The 8,787-nt window shown below is 40.5% G+C and overlaps 1 pseudogene; it reads left to right on the forward strand.

Moving 5' to 3' along the window:
* Positions 1 to 964: 964 nt before the first annotated feature.
* On the forward strand, positions 965 to 3,147 carry LOC121788265 (annotated as a pseudogene).
* The last annotated feature ends 5,640 nt before the right edge of the window (positions 3,148 to 8,787 follow it).

Genomic DNA, 8,787 nt, shown 5'->3' on the forward strand with positions numbered 1-8,787 from the left:
ATAGATTTTAACGTGCAATTACTAAAATAAGAGAGATGGAAGAAATATTTGATTGAAGTAGTATTAATGGACTGTAGAGTTCATATTTAAAATAATATAATATGTAGAATTAGTATGATTTAAAACTTTTTTTAATTTAAAATTGATCTATTTTAGTGGATAATTCAAAATAATAAAATTAATTTATTTTACGGAGGAAATATACATTAGTTTATCCAAGAGGCGTTGGGCTTATTATGAAAGAAATTGTAGAGCCCAACTATTATTTCTAGTCCATTAACAGTAAGGAAAATAACGGAATAAATAACCGAGATAATTTGCGATCTTTCTCGACTGCCACAACTCCCACTGTCTTCTCTTGAATTATAGGTATGAATGGATTCCAAATCCTATGTTAATGTGTGGGTCAATGAATAATTGGAATCTACCTCTTTCCATAGCTCTTCTCTTCATTTATTATTAGATACTTGTGGAATTATGTTGACGAAAAATCAATCATTTAGTTCATGGATTAAAAGTTGAAGGGTTTCTTGATTTCAGTTTTGATTTGTGTAGAGGCTTGTTCAATATATGTATTTTTTTTTATATTTGCTTTAGTTTTGACAGTTAGAATTAAAAACATCTCAAAATCGAATGTTCATGCTCAAAATCGAAACAATGGCAATATGGTATTTATAGAGGTTCAAAATTTCTATAGGAAGTCAATTTTCTGCATTCTATGGGACAATGTTATGTCTAACAAGTTTTGCCTTTAATTTGACCTATTATGTGCATGTTTCCCAATTTTTGTACTAATTTTTAGTATATGATAGATGATAGATACTGGCATTTCAATAAATTTCAATCCTTCATGTTTTGCTATGAATAATGACTTTTCTTTTTCCTGCAGCCTGCATTTTATTTATTCGTTAGCTCCAGCCATTGCTCTGTTTCTGTAGAAAATTAGTAAGCCAAGCATCAAAAAATGTCGGCTAGAAATCGCGGGCCTCCGATTCCTTCTAAAGGGTTCCACACGGTGGGCTGCCCCATCATGCCCCAATCCTCGAACCACATTTTTCCCCGAGGCATTCTGGGACCTCCGCATCCTGCATTACACGAAGAAGTCAGAGAAGCCCATTATAGCTTGTCCGGACCTCGACAGCTCCCTCCTCATCCCGCGATCATAGAGGATCGGTTGGCAGTTCAACATGACGACATCCAGTGCTGCTAATTGATAACCAGAGATTGGCTGCAACACATGTCGCGCTTAAGCAGGAATTAGAGGTTACGCAGTATGAACTTCAGAGGGCGGACAAGTATGCGCAAACTCTGCACACTGAGAAGGATTTACAATGAGGGAACTGTATGAGAAGTCGGTAAAATGGAGAATGACCTTAATGCTGTAATGCGATGAGGTCTGAGCTCGTGCAGGTGCACATGGATGTTAGGAGTTAACCGTTGGTAGGCAAGAACTTGCTGCGCAGGTGCAGGTTATGACCCAAGATTTAGGTAGAGTTACCTCGGATTTGCATCAGGTCCGGCAGTTAAGGCAGAAATTGAAGGTCTAAGACATGAGATGGAGCGAGTGAGGTGCGCCGTGTGAATTGTAAATGTCGTGATTGTATTTGCTTTTTATTATCCTGTGCATGTGCGTGATAGAGACATTGTTGTTTTTTCCACGGCTGCTATTGAGCATGAGAAGAAGAGCTTTGCTGAAAGCTTTGACATGGGAAGTGATGGAGATAAATTAGTCACTAGGCCCGTGAGTTGGAAAAAGCTTCGAGCTGAAATGGCTAATACAGAAAAAAGAGCCCCTGCTGCAGCACCAGTTGGAATTTCAGGTATTGTATGTTTGGTCCTGTTAATTATATTGTCCTATTTTCTTCGTTTTCTTTTTGAGAAATAATCGAAATTACGGAATTTTTTACCATAAAAAATGAAAATTACACAATAAAAAGAAAAACCCCATTGGGATAAAAAAAAATACCCTAGTTAAAAAACTCTTGTTGAAGAATGTTTTAATGGAAAAGAGTGTGTACCTTCTGATGTTTGGCATATGACCATGGGCCTGAAGCTGCTGCGACAATGGATATGAATCTAGTCATTTGTCGCAGCTTCAACCCCATCATATGATTATCTGCATATCTCCATCCAGTTCATATAATGATTATGCAGTGTAAGCCTTATTCTTGGAGTCTCGATGCAGGTGTTGGTTATAATGCAAATTATGTGATCCCGAATCCGGGATCCTGGAAATCCGTATCCTGCTGGATATGGCATGATGCCTACAAACTCAATGCACCCAGTAAGTCATAAATTCTTGCATTTTGGCAAATTCTCTCCATAAAAAAAGAGACCTTCAGGGAAAAAACAACTTTAGAGCTGTTAGCTTTGTTATCATCAATTTATTATGCATGTTCGATCTGAATCTAGCAATACATCCCCGATCCTGCTTCAGGCACCTGCTGGTGGAGAAGGCTATCCTCCTTATGGCCCTGGAGCTGGTGCTTGGGGGCCTTATGATACACAACGAGCTCAAGGATCCAAATAAACTGGTTCATCGCCATGGTACATTTTTTTTTCGTATCACTTGGGTACTGCATTATGCTTTCAGTTTGATAAAAAGTTCAAATAAATCGAGCATCTTCTAAATGCACTATGCAAGATGTATTAAGAAATCGTAACGCCAATCCATGCATATATGATATATTTACGTGATAAATGATTTTCTAGTACTTGGCATGAAAGTGATATTGATTTATGCTATCAGGATTCAGGCCATGGCATGAGAACTTTGCTAGTAACGAGTCCGATATGCTGCATCGATGGAAATTTTGTGTGATGAAAGCAATGGAATTAAGATACCGTTGGCAAATGCGATTTCTTAGAGGCTCCCATCTACCTTAGCCATTGGCATGTTGCCCATTAGAAAGATTGAGAAAACGAGTAGCTATCACCATTGTTTTACATCATTGTGGGAGTAACTGTTGTGTGGCTGATTAGTTCCATGTATTTTTGCATTATTTTGTTTTTACGAAATTTCTGGTAGATGATAGTACAAATATAATATACTGAGTCTTGCATCAAGCTATAAATGGAAACCGGAAACTCAGTGATTTAATGTATCTATGGAGGCAATTAACTTAATGAGATGGGATTTTTTTTGTATATGCTTTGAGTTCTGACAGATAATATGCGAGAAATTTTGTGAAGTTTTTATCGACTGCCTTATGGTATTATGTGACTAAAGCAATTTGAATTCCGTTTCTTTCTTTTCATGATGGTCAAAATTAGGTTTGAAGAATACTTGGCTCTGCTGGTACTCTTTCCTTCCCAAGGAAGATGACCCCTTCCTTGGGTGGCATGAGATTTTATGCAGTTTTATTTTGTGTGTCAAGTGTAGAGAGTAAAGTAAGATAGAGAAAATAAAATAGGGATAAAGGTATTTCCATTTATAGCCATGAATTATCTTAGTTGGAACAAATCAAAAAGGAAAGTAGTCGGATGAAGTAGTTGATTTGGATGGGATGCTAACTCCAGGACGTCCAAATATCGGTGATTTTTGGAGTTGAATCTAATAAGGCATGCGAAGCAGAGTGCACGAATCGCTCGTCTCAATAGGATGTGCACACCCTGCCTCTGCGAAGATGCGTGCAAAAATACGTAGATGGATGAGCCAATTTTCAAATATTTTATTTACGTATTTATTAATTAAAAATAAAAAATTAAACATAAAATTTATAATGTAAATAAACGTTTAGTTAGGATTTTTTAAATATATTTTGAATCATTTGTCATGTATAAACATACTTTCTCATTTTCTTCCTCGTAGTTGTATATATTCATCTTTCTTTTACCATTTTGTCCTTCAAAATTTAACTTTCAATCCTGGTAAATATCAAGAAGCAACCCACATAAGTTCAACTGCAATCCACACAACACAACCCACTTTTAGGTTCATTTTCTGACCCAGTTGACAAAGTAGATTCGAGGAGTTGGGAGCTTCATATGGGTGTGTTCTTTCATGAGGGGTGATGGATCCAGGTACACCAGCTTCAGTGATTTATTGCTCATCCATTGAGACTTACATGGAATGCAAAATGGTTCCACTCTCCAACACTCATCAGGAATGTATTCACATGTCACATCTTGCAATCTGGAGTGTACATGTCACAACTGAACAAATTCGTTTACCATATAAAATTATTAACTACTCCATCAGTCCCCTTAATTGACACATTTTGATTTGGCACGGATTTTAAGAAATATAGTGAAAAATGAATGGAAAATATTAGTGGGATGTGGGTCTAACTTTTATATTTTAATTAATGGGGTGTATTAGGGTCCTCACACCTCCTTAGTAAAACACCAACACAAATCACAGCCCTTGGATTGAATGATTTTGATAAGCTACATTATTAGACTAAGATGTTACATTATTAGACAAGCTACGTTATTAGATTAAAATGAAACATTATTGTACTAAAATAGTACATTATTAGCTAAGTTATAATATTAGACTGATAATCAACATTATTAGATGAAACGTGACATTAATCTAACGTTAGATCACAAGATCCAATGCACTAACAAGTATTTTGTTTTGAACAATATTTACTTTATGAATATGAATACATCCCATTAAATGTATAATAAAACGTCAGTGGATGAGTTAGTGAAATGTGTGGCCCATTACTAAAAATAGTAAAAAATAAGAGTATCAATTAATCGAGAAGGACGAAAAAGGAAATTGGTCCTAATTAATGAGAGATGGAGAGAGTAGATACTACAACTTAGAGCACCCACAATGGGGCACCCGATGGCACGCCCGATGCGTGCCATCGTCCTCGGGCGTGCCCGATGGCCCTATTGTGGGTGCCCGCCTGATGGCACGCCCTACGCCCACGCCCTAAGCTTCGGGCGCGGAAGAAGCACGGACGATGGCCTATCGTCCGCGCCATCGGGCACCATTGTGGGCTCCGCGGACGATGACACGCGTTTTTTATTTTTTTTAAATGCTAAATTCAAATATTTTGTATAAATACCCCCTATCTCGGCTTCATTTGTAACATTTCATTTCACGATTCCACTCCCGAAACTCACATTTACTACGAAATGGATTCAAGTCCCAATAGTCCGATGTTTAGTGGTGATGCGCGTTGGTCGGGTACAGAACCCGACGAATATCGGTCGTTCGATGCCAACACGCAGTACGATTCCGAATTCAGTACGGATTCGTATGGTTTGTCTGACATGGAGCCGTCTCCAAACCGACCCGCCGCCCCCTCCCGCCGGGCCGCCGCCGCCCCCTCCAAAAAGAAGCTGATCTGGCACCGCGCGAACAAGTTGCCACCTCCGGCAATGAATGAAGAGTACGCCCCCGGCCGTACGAACTATCAGCCGGATGAAACCCCCGTCTTGGCGAGGTGTTGGGTGGATATATCGGAGGACCCGATATTCGCCAACAACCAGAAGCAGCTCGCGTACTAGGAGAGCATCGTCGAGCGCTACAATGAGGCGAACCCGCCGAGCGCGTACAAGCGCCAACGGGAGCAGCTCCGCAAGCACTGGGATCAGGTGAAGAAGCAAGTCAACCTGTTCGCATCGGAGTACGAGAAGTGCGCGAGGGAGCAGGGGAGCGGCGAGAGCTTGAGTGACGTGCGCGATAGAGCGTTGTTGTCGTACCAGTCCCTGTACGGCGACTTCAAGCATTTGGGCATCTAGGCGCTCTTGAGGGACAAGCAGAAGTTCCAAGGCGGGATTCTGCACACCGGTGCGACAAAGAGGACGAAGACCACCGCCGCTGGTGGTTACACGAGCAGCGACGGAACTCGTCCAGTGGACCTCAACCGGACGTACACGGAGGAAGAGAGTTTCGGCACACCGATGTCCTCCCGGCGTCCCATAGGCGTCAAGGCTGCGAAGAACAAGGGGAAGGCGACGGCGACATCATCCTCGACCGCCGCCACCCTATCGCCGCTCCCGGTCCCGACCCCGAGCCTGACGGCCGCCGCGTAAGTGGGGTTGACAAGAGCCTTGGTGGCGTGGACGTTGTTGCAGACGCACAAGGCCCTCGAGAAGTGTACGAACCCCGCCAAAGCCGAATACCTCTAAGGGTTGATCGATGAGCTGCGCCGGGAGTTGGGAATTGCGTAGATTAGCCAACTTGAATCGTGTAACTTTTGTTAATCAATGCAGTATTCACCGGTTTTTAGCTACACGTTGTGTTTTTTAATTAGTTTGCATTATATATTTGAAAACATTTAAATTAATTAACTAAATAATAGTAAAACATATAATGTGCGCCTTAGGGCGTCCCTTAGGGCGCCCCACTGCAGGTGGGAGGGTAGGAGGATAAAAATGATGACGCGGTGGTGCATAGGCCTTAGAGCATCCACAATGGCGGCGAGCGGACCGGCTAGCCGATTCCAAGCGCTGGCCGGTCCGCTCGCCGAACCATTGCAGCCGGCCAACGCCAAATCGGCGAGAAAATCGGCGAACGCTGGCCGATGCGCTTGCCGATCGGCTAGCCGCCATTGCAGGCTCCCGATCGGCCAGTCGATTTTTTATTTTTTTTATTTAATTTTTTTAATATACCTTTTTTTATTTAAATAAAATTATTACATTTTCCCGTATCTGTGTTGTAAGTTGAATTTCGTATTTTGTGTGATTGTTATTTTTATAATTTTATTTATTGTGGCTAGCCTATGGCTAGGCTATTGCTTGTCCAGTTTCTTGTCTTGATGATGTGGCAGGAGGAGTTTTTAGTGCTGATGATGTGGTAGGAGGAGTTTGTGGCTAGGCTATGGCTGGGCTATGACTGGGCTCACGCGTGTTTTTTTTCCCATGCGTGTTTATCAAAGACGCGAGAGGCTCACGCGTCTTTCCCATTACTGGAAATGTTTTTTTCCGGGTACAAATGGCGGATATCATCTCCCATGACGTACATTAGCGGAATTTAACCATCAATTCATCCCCACAACTCTCTCATCATATTAGTATTAGTATTAGTATTAGTATAGATAGATAGATTGTTGTAGTTTTTGGCGTTGCTAATTGATGCCAAGTAGGAGTATACATTTTTAATCTATTTTTTAGCTGTCAGTGCTCGAGCATGAATGCCCCTTTATCTAGTACTATATCGATTGCTTACTTTCTTCAAAGTTTTTTTTGAATTTATATTTGCTAAATGTTTGATTTTGCAGATGCTACATTGATAGTTCCTTCGTGGCAATGAATAGGTTGATGGATGCATCAGTAGTGAAGGTTATGGGCATGACATGGTATCGTGCTCAATTTTCTCAGGTCAGTGTCAAATTGAATTATTCCTGATAGTGGTGTGTTTGTTTGTTAATACTACTGTTTTGTAGCAAAGTCTTTCTCCTAATGCTTGTTTGAATTTAGTGTCTGCTGGAAGTTTCTCTCTCTCATATACTATTATCCAACTACGTTTATTTTATCGAGACTAGTTTAACTTTCATTATCAACGTCAATGGAGAATGTGCATACTTCAATTTGAGATTCTAATTTGAAATTCATTCTACTAGTAATATAGTATAACAATTCCTACTCGGTTAAAGAACAGCAGCTCTCTCAAATTTTGATGGGGGATGGTAGAAATTTGCAATAGTTTGTCGTGGCACATGCATGCTTGCTAGTGTATTTTTATTTCTAATTTGGTAGCTTTCTTATGTATTAGTTGCAGAAACAGGCATTTAGAAGTTACCATCCTCGAATCCGTTAAAAGTGTCCATCTGTACAGGCTGAAAGATCGAAACAATCTTGTGTGAGAGCTGGGATATCATGTGCTCTAAAATTAAAGACAGGAACAAAAAATTGTCCACTACGAAGTAGCGCTAGTGTCTCATCCCCTTTCATCCTTTGGATGTGAGCTTTTGAACTCTGGGATTCCCATGAATGTTTCCTTTTATGGGTTAGTAGGTGGAGCATGGCCAACTAGTTATGTTAGTAATAGCATCAGCAGGTCATATTCCCAAACAGCTGAAATAGGACTTGCCCAAGCTGTCTAGCTAGGAGTTAGCAGGTTTGGTGCAGGATACTTTATTGGTTGTGATCAAGTGAGTATGAGAATCACTGTGCTGTATAGGTTTGTCCCTGTTGCCTTGATAAATAAAGTCTAACTTGTGTTGTTGTGAAAATCCAATGCAGGTATATTTGCCCAAACACTCAATGGTGAAGATAATGACGATGACATCCAGGAACAACAAAAGAGAACTGTCGAGGAGCCAAAGTTGCTGGGCTTACATCCAGCATCTCAGGATAAGGCTCATCTGATGATTATATGTGCTGATTGTGTTGAAATTTGACAAATTTTTTTATCCCACATCGATGGGTTATGAATAGTTGGGGGGAGTTGCTACCTATAAAAGGAGCACTCCTCCCTCATTTGTAAGACATCCCAAATTTGTAATCTCTTCTCCGTCTAAATATAAGCGGGCTCTGCAGAGGGTGCTCGGAGACGTAGGTAATTTGGCCGAACTCTGTTATCAAAGTTTCGGGTGTGCTCTTTCTTTATTATTTATTTTGTTCCGCATTTATTTCTGGGTTTATTTTCTGTTGTGATATTGTATTCAATATTATTTGCGGGTTTGGTAGTAGTGTTTTGTACGGTTCTTTTGGGTGTTTTTATATTGTGATAAATACACCGACTGATAAATTCTGTTAGGAATCTGGTATTTAAGAGGGACAGTGTCCTCGCCAGTCCTTCCAAAGAATTTATTTGGAGAAGTAATTTTATCGAGTAGACCCCATTGGGTTAACTCTGAAATTACTGAATCGGTTCATTTC

This window comes from Salvia splendens, unplaced genomic scaffold, assembly GCF_004379255.2.
Source record: "Salvia splendens isolate huo1 unplaced genomic scaffold, SspV2 ctg1003, whole genome shotgun sequence".
Taxonomy (NCBI): Eukaryota; Viridiplantae; Streptophyta; class Magnoliopsida; order Lamiales; family Lamiaceae; genus Salvia; species Salvia splendens.